The sequence below is a fragment of the Lactuca saligna genome, chromosome 4 (genome assembly GCF_052625555.1).
Source record: "Lactuca saligna cultivar CGN05327 chromosome 4, ASM5262555v1, whole genome shotgun sequence".
In the NCBI taxonomy this organism is placed as follows: Eukaryota; Viridiplantae; Streptophyta; class Magnoliopsida; order Asterales; family Asteraceae; genus Lactuca; species Lactuca saligna.
This window is the reverse complement of record NC_136420.1, coordinates 102,893,290-102,908,118: the sequence shown is the minus strand read 5'-3', so window position 1 is coordinate 102,908,118 and position 14,829 is coordinate 102,893,290. Positions and strand designations below refer to the sequence as shown.

The window sequence follows — 14,829 nt, the reverse complement described above, 5'->3', positions numbered from 1 at the left end:
AATTTTCCTGCATATTTGAGTTAACCGGACGAGACATATGACACCCAAGGCATTGATGAGTTGTTCCCATACCTAAAGTCGATTGAAGTAGGAGTTTTAAAAGAAGAAATATCAACCTCGCCACTACTATCCCAGGGAAGTTTGTCCCAATTTTTTTACTTGGTTATTTTCATTATCATTCATGATATGCAATAGGGACATTGCATAAATTAAGTGTGGGGTAGGGGTTGGTTACATTTAGTCAAAATTTAGAATCTTAGATAAATTATGAAATTTTTGCATTAAAATTGCTAGGGTTAAATTAGAAAATTTTGGTAAAAGCAGTTAGGGTTCATGCTAGTATTATGTTTGATGATTCTTTGAAGACCCAAATGTTTAGTTAAGCCTATATACGTTATAATGCATTTGTGGCCTCCTTTATTCTAGTGAAATCATGGGACAAAAACACAACCTCGTTTAGTTTGAGGGATGCAATATGTTTAGCATCGTGTAGCAGAAATGTATCTAGGAAAATTATTATCTTTAACCAATAAAGGTTGAAGTTGAGAGCCCCTGCTTAAGCATGTAGGTTTTGAGTGAAAAAAAAAATGAGTTACATGTGAAAAAAATGGAGAATTACAAGAAAACGTTGTAAGAATTTTGGAGCAGTCAAAAGTGAAAAGATCAAAGTTCTGGAAAAAAAAAAAAAAGTGAAGATACCAAAAATTAAAAAGATGGTGAAATATCAAAAAAAAAATGAATGAAGAATTCCAAAAGAGCTCCATAGTGGTATCATAAAGAGTTATAATTTTCTAGTCTATGTATGTTTGGGTTGCTCAACCAAAAATACTTTGAGGTTAGGAGGTTTTCTGCGGATGGATTTAGAGGGATGCATAAAATGAACATTGTTCAGAAAAAGTGAGTGAATGTTTATGAGGATTGTGAGTATTTAGAATTAGGGGGGGTCCTTAGGACAAATTTAGATACAAATGCATGTGTTGCGGTTTTGGCATAATGGTTGGGTTTGAGTGGGATTGTCTTATAGGATATTAGTGTGCTAAAATACAGTTTTGCTTGGGGGCAAGCAAAAGTCAAGTGTGGGGTATTTTGATAAGTGCATATTTAGCTATATATATAGTGTAGATTTTCTTATTTATTAGCTAAATATTTGCATATTTGGGACAAAAGGTACTTAATAGTGTTTAAATTGTATTTACAGTACAAAAGAGAAGCTTGGAAGTAAAAGGAAGTAGGGGAAGTTTGGGTGTTGAAACAAAGAAGAAACAATGCTAAAAACAAGAAGGACTCGACGAGTCAACCGATGAATCGACGAGTCAGGTCGAAGATTCGCGAAGCTCCAATATTCCTTGCCGTACACGGATTTTTAATGAAGGACTCGACGAGTTGGGACCTTGACTCGACGAGTAACCTCTGTTTCTAGAAAATTATAAATAGGGACTTTGGGATCGAGATAAGGACTTCTCTGGAACCCTAGGTGGCTTAACTTGCGATCAAAAGTGCTGCTAGACCGGTGAGAAGCTGAGGAATCAATTCTAAGTTCAATTTCGAAGAGAATTAAGGCAAATCTAGTTTATTCTTATTAAACCTTTTGCTTGAATCATGTTGGAACTATTTAAATTCGTTTTTGCATCTGCTTTTAGTGTTATCAAGAGCTAAAAAATCATAAGTTCTGTTTAGGGTAGATGAGTTTGTAAACATGGATTGATTCTATGGTTAGGGTTAATTTTAATCGGTGATATTGTTTTGTTAAGCTTGTTAAAGAACCTCATATGCTAATAATAATTATTCTCTGTTAATAAATCAGTAATTAAGTTGTATGAACATCTCTTGGTTATGAATTTCATATGATTTATGTGACCACATAGTAACTAGAATTAACTAGAAGATAAGTAAATTAATGTATGAGCTTGTGTGATACACCATCGAAAAGAGGTTAATTGAATCACCAATTTGATTATCTAGTTACAAGTCTTACTTAACATGAATCAATAAACTAGGAAATTCATTAATTTAGACAACTGGCCATTGCTTGAATTAATATGTTTTCTAAGGATTAACAATAGCGAATGTGAACCTAATCACTTTAATCGGTAGCCAATGAAGAATTAATCTGATACATTCACCATTAAATCATCCATGGGAACAAATGATTCGAACCTAAACAGAAGTCCTTTTAATTATTGAATTTAGTGGTATTTTCTTGTTTAGTTGTTAGATTAGTTAAATTGTGTGTTAGTTAGCTTACTTAAGTTTCTAGTCTTGTAAAACGAGAGAAAACCCTTCCTTTAATTATTTGTTTCTTTAGATAATTCTAGTAAATAATTTAATTTGTTGTTCCCTGAGTTCGATACCCTACTTATTTAGCTACACCACAATTGATAGGTTCACTTCCTTTGCGTGTTACTTTTATATTTAGAAAGTTGGATTAAAACTAGTTGAGTTCGCACACATCAACAAGTTATAACCTGTAAATTGGAAATCTTGCAAAATGTTAACTTAGATTTGATCATCGGTATGGTTTCTACTTTCTACTGAATTTCCATTCTTATTTTGAATCAAATGAATCTTTTTCTTGGAAGGCGTTGATGGCCAGGGCAGTTAACACTTGGGAACCTTTTCAGAATCTTCTATCATGTTCGAAAGTCATCGATGCATTTGAAGAGAGGTTTTCCTTTTTTATAGAATCTGCTTTTCTGTGAGAAGGAAAATGAGTTTTCTTTAGAAATCCAAGAATATCGATCTGGTGAAAGGGCAGGGGCAAGTTCATCAAATCAGTTCGAGAATTTGAATGGTTTAAAATCAATTGGAGCTAAGAGGAGGAAGACAGGTGCTTTGTAACGGTTGAAGCAAGTTCGTATTTTGCTTCTCCTAATTGATGTTTGTGAGAATGATTTTTCTTTTCTCTTGAGTTCTATTTTCATTTTAGCTTATTAAAATTTCACATGGTTCTTCATTCTAACTATATCTTGCAAGGATTTGTGCATGATCTTAGTTGCATGCCAGGTGTTCGATGAAATGTCTGATTCATCGAATGTTGTAAAATGAAAGCATTTATGTGAAAAGGAAAATGAGTTTTCTTTAGAAATCCAAGAATATCGTTCTGGTGAAGGGGCAGGGGCCAGTTCGTCAAATCATGTCGAAAATGTGAATGCTTTAAAATCAGTTGGAGCTAAGAGGAGGAAGATGGGTGTTGTGAAACGGTTTAAGCAAGTTCGTGTTTTGCTTCTCCTAATTGATGTTTGTGATAATGCTTTTTCTTTTCTATTGAGTTTTATTTTCCTTTTAGCTTATCACATGGTTCTTCATTCTAACTGTATCTTGCAAGGATTTATGCATGATCTTAGTTGCATGTCAGGTGTTCGATGAAATGTTTGATTCAACGAATGTTGTAAAATGAAAGAATTAATGGAGTCTTTACTTGCTCCTCTGATTTGATTCATATCCACATGGATTCCAAGGATAGAAACAATACAAAGAAAGTAACAACATATCATTCCACACAAAATGAAAGGCATTGCAGACCCGATACAACTTATGGCAACGAAAACTATACTTAACCTGCAACCAAGAAAAACTATAAGTTGTCTCATCAAGTTGAAGGAATAATATTTAGATACAAGGGTAAAATGGTCATTTAAGAACAAAGAGTAGCACCTGTATAAATTGGGAGCATCAACTAAAGATAACTGCTCTCAAAGATCCAAACATTGCCAACTACAAACCATACAGCAAAGAAGCAATCTACAACCTTCTTGAAATGGTCCACTAGCATATTAATCCTTCAAGGGGAAAATCATTTTAAAAGACGGACTAATAATCATGTAGCAGTTGAGGGCAAAGCTGTAAATTACCTGACATTTGAACCCACAACATTTAAACAATTCCAAGCATCTGAAGATGTTGTAGTAGTAGTACTCTGATGAGTTTTCTCTTCTGAAGAGGGAGCAAATGAGATTGTTATGTAAGAATTTAGTTCTGGTGGAGTGTTCCTTTTTGAACGTGGCTGCCCAACCTGAGGTTACCGCTGCCCGGAAGCTTGATTTCTGTGAAGATACCGCTAATATAGCAGGGGCAGACATGCAGCACACCCGGCGGCATAACCAATAACCCAAGAAAATGAAGGATTTTATGGGTTTTCATGTTGTGATCTAGATAAGACAACAATGGCAACAATAATTTGTCCTAATGTGAATAATAACTCAATTGAAATCCATAACAATGTGTTGAATGGATTCCACCTTTCGCCCCTCCTGTAAGAAGAGATCTCTGGAAAAATGAAAATGAATATAATAAAGTTGAATTATTTTTTATATATAAAAAAAAAAAAAAAAAAAAAAAGAGTGGTTATTTATGTTTGCAAAAGGGGACATCCTTGACTGAAGATGTAATCAAAAAGAAAAATCATGAATCATTGAACATAAATGTAAGTTAATTATAGCATCATATATGTATTATGAATATATGATCTATGATACCTTGGTAACCATCAACTATCATAGATGTACAGATCTGGAAGCTAGATCTTTCAGCCATGGTCGATTATCCACAAATACATTAAAGGTCTTACTATCAGGGGTTAAGAAGAGGGTAAGATCGGAAAAATAAGACTGCAAATCCCTGTGAGGAAAAAGAAAGCAACAATTAATGTCTGGAATAAGAATTTGCAACAAAGACTTTATCAATTTGTTCCCTTTATTTGAAGTCTAAAGTTGGGTTTCTTAGTTCGTTTCCCTTTTAAAACATGAAGCTAATAATCTAGATTTTCAATATTTGTATGTATAAATATGTATATTTTGAAAAAAAAAATAATAAACGAAATTGATTTGAATGACATCTACTTCAAAGTTGGATACCTTTGAAAGTTTTATGGTTGGTTTCTTGGTTCGTCATTTTCCTAAATGCTAACTACTAATCTAGATCTTTAAAGTGTTAGTGCATGACTATATATACTTTAGGAAAACAAACGGAATTGATGTAAATGACTTCAGTTGCAAATTTAGATCTTTTTGAAAGGTTGGGTTGTTTATGTAGTCGTTTACCTTTTAAATGTGAGACTACTAATAATCTTAGATCTAGATATTTCAATATGTTTGTATATGAATTTGTATACTTTTGAAAAACAGACGAAAAATAACGGAAAGTCAGAAACCTCATTAGTTATTTCACAATTCTAATACAAAGAAACCCTCCAACCCCCGTAACTCCACCACCCGGAATGCGGGATTATTCCCTAGTTTATTTTAAAAGAGGAAATTGATGGACTTGAATGATAAACAATATCTACGAAGCGATTTAAATATTGGCTTTAAGCTTTTGATTTGGAATCCATGTCCTAGAAAACCATGTTGATATATAATATACTAGTTGTGAGACTCATATATTATATAGATTAATTTAAATAAATAAATAAATATATATATATATATATATATATATATATATATATATATATGTTAAAATATTTAAGAACGTTGAATTTATAAGAAAATAAGAAAAATAATGATTTATTATAAAGGAAATATTTTTTATCTTTTATATTTAAACAAATAATTTAAATAAATAAATGAAACTAATGAGTTTTAATTTTGAGAATTTTAAAATTAAAAGGTAAGTTTATTAGTGAAATTAATATCCATTTATTACTATTTTATTACAATTATTATATTAAAATATTATATAAAATTTAATAAAATAAAAAAACTCATAAAATAACATGTAGAAAAAAATTAATTCAAAATAACATTTCATAAATTGAAATAAATAAATAAACTATTCCATGAATTATCGTAGAAAACATTCATTTATGTCAGACTAAAATCGCTATTTTTAGTTTGGAAACCCTTACCCAACCAAACCAAATTTTTATTTCTATTTTTCGTTTTGGTTTAGATGACAATGATTTTTTCTGTTATTATTACTATTTTTCTAATGTTGATTTTGTCTAAAAGCCTAGCACCAGTAGCCTATATATGACGTTAATTATATCACTGTAAAGCCCAATCTAACTAAGCCCAACATTAGAGTGGGTAATCAATGAATCAATTTTCGTGTTACAAACTACAAAACGATATTTTTATTTGTAAGAAATTTTATGAAATTACTTTAACATATAAATTTGTTTTTGTTTACCATTTGACCTAATCTTGATTACTTTTTTTTTCTTTTTTTGTAAATATGTGATGTATTTTGCAAAAAAAAAAAAAAAAAAAAAGGACTACATAGTAAAAAACATATCATAAACTAATTTCGTAAAATCAAAGACATATCACCCCTATAAAGGTAGGCCCTCAATGAATATATGTGAAATGGTGAACCGTGATTTTCTATGGTAATTAAAATTAAGTGGGTAACTACAATCCAAAAATTAGAAAATGAGTAGTTGTATGCAACGATCGTTTGCAAGAAGACTAAAAATCAAAAGGACTTCTATTACTCTCTTGTCTCCACTTCTCTCTCGTTACCAACTCTTTAGGCTTCCAATCAACAAATGTAAAGTAAGTTTATACTTTTAACCTAATTTTTATTTAATAATTTGGAAAACCTTAAATTACTTGATTGCCTGTTATGATTTATATTTAGATATTTATATATAATTATTAATTTATGACGTCATATGTTTAAACTTTAATATGTGATCATATTGTAATTAATTTTTTTTAATCATCTTTGCTTGAACTTTGAAGCCAATTGTTTTATGTGGTTTTGTTTAGTCTACAAGTATTGTAACTTGTTTGAACATTGAAATCGATCATTATTCCATGTCATAAAACCTACCGTTTTCTACAAAATCTCTCTCTTTCTAACAGCATAATGTCTACTTCCCTCTTAAAGGATTACGTGGCACGTCAATGATCAACCTCTTGTTTCTAAATAGAAAATTCACAAGAAATTACTAATATTAAAACCAACATACCATTTATCATTGACCTAGATGGTTTAACTATGACACATGACATGAATTATTTCAAACTAAATATATCGATTTTTACGTTGTTGATCGCATCATAGAACCTAGTGATAAAGACATTATGTAATGTGCCAAAATTCATAAGTAAAAAAAATTATTTTTAAGCCAATCAAAATCATCAAATATCCATATCAACCCAACAAAAGTATGTCAATGTGAAAATAATTATCAGTGTATAGTCTAAAAAATCATAAAAATGTTGAACACGGGTGGATGTGTTGTGATCAGGCCGAACAATTGTCTACTGATCCAAATGTACTTAAAACATAAACTTAGACCATAAACATAAAGCTTAGTGAGTTCCCCCAAAATACCACACACAACAGTCTGTATCAACCCCATATGACATCAAGTAGCTGTGTCAGGTTCGTATCAACCCCGAGTCCATAATGACTCTGAGTCCATATTGGCTCCATGCATAATTCATACAATCATGTCGATAATAGCCACATAATCACATACATCCTACACATACAAATCAGTGGGCCGACGTTGGTGCATTCTGACTAGGATGGTGAGAAGACTCGCCTCAATAGAAGATATCTTGCAACGCTTGGTTTATGTGTTATCAATTTTCAACATTTGTAGACTTTTGAGCTGGAACTCGACGAGTTGGGGAGTTCCAACTCGTCGAGTAGAGATCATTTTGGACGCGGAATGAAGGGTCTACTCGACGAATTGGAAGGCCCCAACTCGACGAATGGACACTGGAAAGGAAAACCCTAATTTTCAAGGTTTGCACCCTATTTAAATGCCTTAAGCCTCACTTATAACCTCCCTTATCACCCCATTCGTCTAGAGAGACCCTAAATTGTGTCTCATTTCCCATTTTGAGTGTGTGAGGGCTTAAAGAGTGCCTTTTTGGTGTTTTGTGAAGAAGCTTGAAGTGGTTGGTGCATAGCTGAAGGGAGAGGTTGTAGATCCTGTGTTTACTCTGCTGTGGCAACCATTTTAAGGTATAAAGTCAAAACGTTGAACTTCCAATGCTTAGATCTTCTTCTATGAAAGTTTATGGCCATTATTAGCATGGTTTAGTACTATTCTTGGTTTTGAGCATGATATGAAGATATGGCTTTAGATCTGGACATCTCAGGGCCTTTGGGGACTTAAAGTTGCCAACATTATCAAGTATTGGCCCTCCTTCATAATTTGTTTTCAAAATGATAATAATTAGAGTATCCCAGTTTCCAATCATAAAAACATAGCAGCAGCAGGAGCGGTATGATCATGCCTTCGCCTTCCCTCGATCACCAGAAGTACCTGAAACAATAAATTGAAATTGTAAGCCCGAAGCTTAATGAGTTGCCCCCAAAATACCATCCTTACATATCCATAATCATATAATATCAACAAATACATAACATCATACACAATGAGCCATCAGCCCGACTAGACCGTCTCGCAGGGCCTACAGCCTATCTGGACCGCTCCCGAGCCTTCGGCATGACTGGACCACCTGACAGGGCCTACAGCCTATCCGGACCGCTCGTCGGATATGTTGGCCTACATCACAAAGCAGGACCGCCTCAACCCAACCCTCAACCAAACAAACATGTGCACATAAATATCATACGCTAGCTGATATCATAAAACAGTCAAACTGATCTAACAAATCACTAATCATAGCAACATCCCAATAACTGGGATACAGACCTAATTGGTCACTAACATAGCATTATCCTATAACCAGGTCGATAAGCATAAGCATAACACCATCCTAACTACCATGATGTAATCAATAAACATATCATGCCATACCCGGACACAATCCATAAAGGGTCGACCTTGGTGCCTTAGACCCTATTGATATAGTGAGGATAACTCACCTCGTAGCTGTCGACTCGTAAGATAAGCTCAAACTCTCTGATCACGATCATAAATTCCACCACCTATATTCATTGTAAAACCATGCTTGTAAATTTCTAACCTCCCAAAATGTCCCAAAAGCCAATCAGTCGACCCTTGGTCAAAGTCCAAGTCAACGGTCAAGGTCAACAGTCCATGTTGACCTCAACACGTTGAGTACCTCCAGCCACGGCCATAAACTCCTTAGCCAACTCGTCGAGTTTCCTCACAACCCACCGAGTTCATGCGTGACCAAAGGTTGGGAAAACCCCAGCTGACTCGCCAAGCCACTCTATTGACTCGCCGAGCCCACGACAATCTTCATCGTACTCGCCAAGTTGACCATGCAACTCACAGAGTTCCTTTAGTCCTTGATCCATACAGATGCTTTTTAAGCCGTTTTAAGGTTCCACAATACAGATCCAGCCTCCCAAGGTATGTTTATCACGTAAAGTTGCAAACTTTACGTGTAAGCAAGGCCCTAAAGGCTTAATATGATAAATCCAATCTTGGAATGGAGTTTTACACCTAAGGGGAGGTTTATTCTTGCAAAAAAGCTGGAAGCTTTTGGATCCAGGGATTCCAGAGAGTTTATATCTGAAGTTGCAACCTCAGATCTTAGCTCATGCACAAGGAAAGTTTCTTAATAAGCTAGAAAAAACCCTAACTTCACCCAATGAGATCTAGAAGGAGAAGAATTCAAGATAACGACTTGATGCCAACTAAGGTAGATTTATGATCCTTACTCGTTCTTTGCTTCTAGCCTCTTGATCTCCAAGCACTTTTCACCAAGAATCCTATTCTAAAGCTTAACACACACAAATGGAGCACAGACACACGAACAAGGGTTAGCTGATAACTCAAGGGACTGCAAGGAGGCCCAAAGGAGGCTTATGATCTCTTAAATAGGGTGCCAAACCCCGAAAATTAGGGTTTCATCCCCCAGATCCTACTCGTCGGGTACCTTCTTAGACTCGACAAGTAAGTCACTTAAACACGTGGACTAACCCGCTGCTACTCGACGAGTTAGAGCAATCAACACGTCGAGTAGACCTCAAAATCATGAAAATTATAACCATAATTCAATACTTGAGAATCGGGGCATTACAAATCTCCTCCATTTAAACTAGACTTCATCCTCGAAGTCTTTCGTGGTGAACAAGTCTGAATAGTGCTCTCGCATCTCTCCCTCCGGCTCCCACGTCCACTCGATCCCTCTTCGGTGCTCACACTGCACCTTTACCAAAGGTATCTCCTTGTTCCATAGAACCTTCACCCTTTTCTCCAGAATAGCCACAGGCCTCTCAACATAGTTCAGGCACTCATCGACCTAAATGTCATCCAATGATACCACCATCTCCTGATCCATAACACACTTTCGTAATTGCGAAACGTGAAAGGTGTTGTGGATCCGACCGAGCTCATCCGATAAATCTAACATGTATTCCACCTTGCCAACCCTGGCAATAATCCTGAATGAACCAATGAATCGGGGACCCAATTTCCCCCTCTTCTTGAAGCGGATCACACCCTTCCAGGGCGAGACCTTCAAGAATATCATATCACCGACCTGGAACTCTAGCTCAGATTAGTGTCTGTTTGCGTAACTCTTCTGCCGACTCTGAGTTGTCTGCAGTCATTGCCTGATCTGCTAAATCTTCTCGGTAGTCTGTAAGACCACCTCCGTCCATCCCATGACCCTGTGTCTGACCTCACCCCAACAAACCAAGGTGCGACATCTCCGTCCATACAACAACTCAAAAGGTGGGGCGCCAATGTTGGAATGGTGGTTGTTATTGCAGGCGAACTCTGTAAGGGGTAGGTAGGAATCCCAGCTCCCACCGAAATCAATAAAACACGCCCTCAACATATCCTCGAGGGTCTGAATGGTCCTCTCACTCTGACCATCAATCTTCGAATGAAATGATGTGCTAAAGTGAAAATGCGTGCCCAGTTCCTCGCGAAACTTCTGCCAGAAACGAGAAGTAAATCTAATATCCCAATCGGAAACAATAGAGGTCGGAACCCCATGGCGAGCGACGATCTCGCGAACATACACGTCGGCCAATTTCTCAGCCGAAGAACTTTCCCGAATGGCCAAGAAATGGGCACTATTAGACAATCGATCTACGATGACCCATATAGCATCAAACCCCTTCGCCATCCTCGGCAGTTTGGTAATGAAATCCATCGTGATCTGCTCCCATTTCCACATGGGAATCTCCAGGGGTTGCAGCATACCATGCGGCCTCAGATACTCGGCCTTGACCATCCTACAGGTCAAGCACCTCTCGACGTACCAAGCGATCTCTCGCTTCATACATGACCACCAATAACTCAAACTCAAGTCTTTGTACATCTTGGTGGTCCCTGAGTGAATAGAGAAGTGAGACTTATGAGCCTCATCCATGATTGTCTGTCTGACTCCACCAAATATCGGAACCCATACTTAACCGCATCGGGTCAATAAATCCCCGGCTATCCTGCAAAAACCGGGTGTTCTCGCCCTTGATCCTCTCCAACTTCCAGTTCTCCAGTCGCATGCCCTCAACCTGAGCATCTTTGATCAAACTCACAAGCAGAGAATCCATCGCTATCCTCATACATGTCGCTGGGGAGGAAGACCCAACAGACTTGCGACTCAAAGTGTCTGTCGCCGCATTTGCTTTACCATGGTGATAAAGGATCTTGTAATCGTAGTCCTTCACTATATACAATCACCTGCGATGCCTCATGTTCAGGTTCGACTGATCCATGATGTGTCTCAAGCTCTTGTGATCCGTGTATATGGTACAACGGACCCCATATAGGTAATGTCTCCATATCTTGAGAGCGAACACCATCGCTCCTGGCTCCAAATCATGCGTAGGGTATCTCGTCTCATGCGGCTTCAGTTGTCGTGATGCATAGGCTATCACTCGTCCTCTCTACATGAGGACTACCCCCAACCCTTTGATGGATGCATCACAGAACACCACAAAATCCTCAACTCCCTTTGGGAGTGTCAAAACTGGAGCCTCACATAATAGCTGACGAAGGGTCTCAAATTCCCTTTGTTGCTCAGGGCCCCATCGGAAATCTACCCCCTTCCTCGTCAGATGAGTGAGGGGTACTACAATCTCGAAGAAATCCCGAATAAATCTCCGGTAGTACCCTGCTAATCCCAGAAAACTCCTGATATCTGAGGGAGATTCCGGCACCTACCACTGCATGACTGCCTCGATTTCGGCCGAGTCAACCAAAATCTCATCCTGGTTAACGAGATACCCGAGGAACTAGACCTCTCGTAACCAAAACTCACACTTTGAGAATTTAGCATGCAACCATTCTCATCCCAAAACTCCCAACAATTCCCTGAGGTGCTCCTCGTGCTGCTCTTGGGTCTTGGAATATACCAAGATATAATCAATGAACACGATGACCGAGCGATCAAGCATCGGCCTGCAGACCCGATTTATCATATCCATGAATACTTCAGGCATGTTGGTGAGCCCAAACAGCATCACCACGAACTCGTAATCACCATAACGAGTCCGAAATGCGGTCTTCTCCACGCCCTCATCTCTAACCCGTACCTAATGATACCCCGACCTCAAATCTAACTTGGAGAACCAAGATGCGCCCTGCAACTGATAAAAGAGATCATCTATCATCGGGAGCGAATAACGGTTCTTCACCGTCAACTTATTCAACTCCCTATAATCAATGCACATCCGGTGCGAACCGTCCTTCTTCCTGACGAAGAGGATCGGTGCTCCCCATGGAGAACTGTTGGGTCGAATGAATCGCTTGCCCAGTAGTTCCTGCAGCTATGATGATAGCTCCTGCATCTCGGGTGGCACCAACACGTACGGTGCCTTGGCAATAGGAGCCACACCAACACCAGGTCCATCCGAAACTTGACCTGCCTCTCCGGAGGTATTCCTGGCAACTCCTCCGGAAACACATCAGCAAACTCCTTGACTACTGGAACCTCTGAAATTGAATCTGATCCTAACTCGTGTATCTACCACATACGCTAGATAACCCGCACACTCGTGCTGAATACACTGCTGAGCCGTGGCAGCTGAACAGAATCATGATCCCACTCTGGTGCCCTCTCCATATACAGTCAATTCTCCCCCACTTGGGGTTCGAACTACCACCCGCTGGCCCTCGCAATCTATCATGGCACCAAATCGACTAAGTTTTTCCATCCCCACAATCACACATACTTCCCCCATGGGAATAAGAATCAAATCTATCGGAAAGGTCACCTCGAAGATCTCCAACTCGCATCCTCAGTAGACCAAAGAAGAAGAAACTCCGTGTTCGTTGGGGATAAAAAGTCGCAATGGACACTCTAGTTCGCCAATGCGTGCACTGAACTCCTTACTAAAAGACTGAGATACGAAAGACCGACTCTCCCACCGAGTCAAATAAAACCAAAGCAGGCAAGGAGTTCACTAAAAATGTACCTAAACATAGGTACAACAAATAAGCATAATACATATATAATAAATGAGAAAAAGGATAAAAACATACTAGCAACCACATCCGATGCTGCCCTGGCCTCCTCGCCTGTAAGCTGGAAGGCACGCCCCTGAGCCTTCGGAGGCTCCGCCTTAACTGGCCTCCCATCCCTAATCCTGAATGTAGTCAGCGCTGGAACTTACGTCGGCCTGGCTGCGAGCTATGCACAGTTGGTCTTCACTGACGGATGTCCGTCTTGAGCATGCTCAGATAACGAGTCATCTAAGCCTGATCAGAAGCAAACTCTGGGCAGAACATCGCCCTCTAAATGAACATACGAGTGATCTCCGACACTGACTCCCCATCCTGTATCAAACTCAAGAACTCCCGAGACAATCGTTCCCGCTCAACCCGTGGAATGTATCGGGCGCGTAACATATCCTTGAACTGCTCCCAAGTAACGACATCTCTCTGATCATCAGTGTACGACCCAGTCATCAATCTCCACCAGTCCTTGGGCCCGGACCTAATCAGGTTCAAGGCACACCTGACCTTCTTGTCAGTAGGACACGATCAAGTAAAGAAACACCCCTCCACATTAGAAACCCACCTCATATCCTTGATGGGGTCTTGAGTACCATCAAAAGTAAGGGGGTTTGTGTTATCGAAGTCCTTGTACTGGAAGCCCCGAGTGGCTCCTACTCCCCCTGCCGCTGATACAGTCGATGCAGTTGCAGCGACAGCCTTCTCCGCAAGGGTTGTGTATCTCTCATTGAAGTACTCCATCATGGCGGTCTTGATAGACCCAAACAACTCCGGAATCTGACCCCATACAACCTCGACCACCTCCTCGCGGATGATCTCACTAACTCGATCCTCTGTCAACATTGGCCCCTCCTGACCGTTAACCTCATGCGTTGCTGAGGCCTCTTGATCGCCCTGCCCTGATCCCCATCCGGATCCAGCCACAAAATGCCTTGCAACCACCATACTAAAAATATAAAAGGAAGATATCAAACAATCTGCATAAATAACTGGGAACCAACTCTCGACTAAACCCTAGGGCTCGTGACTTTCTTGCTACGCGTATGGGTCCTGTGCTTTCAGTAGTACTGGCCCATACTACATTGCACACCTACCCATATTTGCCTCAAGTATCATCACAATGCCCTAACAATACAAATACATATGGTGGCCGCTCAACCTCACTCATCCATGAGACTTCTACCAACCCCTGCAACACTAGTGTATGCTAACCATACATAACGCTTGACCCTATAGACTTTCGAATATCGAATCCTACCCTAAGACCTAATCAATAAGAACAGAACATAAGGCTAAATCAAACATTCTCAGGCTATAAGATCTTGGTTATGCACAACCGTGATACATACACAAGCAACTACATTAATGATGTCAATCTCACATAAGAAAACCCTAAGCTAGCAGACATCATGTAATCAGATAATTTTATCATGCGATTTCCTGGAGATCCCTAACATAGTTCTAGCATGTTGTTCTAACACATCACATAATCAAATAGTTGCATGGTATTCTGGGGTCTA

The 14,829-nt window shown here is 38.7% G+C and overlaps 1 pseudogene; it reads right to left on the bottom strand.

Annotated features, from left to right (window-relative positions):
* Positions 1 to 3,302: 3,302 nt before the first annotated feature.
* Positions 3,303 to 14,254, bottom strand: LOC145039992 (uncharacterized; annotated as a pseudogene).
* Positions 14,255 to 14,829: the final 575 nt, after the last annotated feature.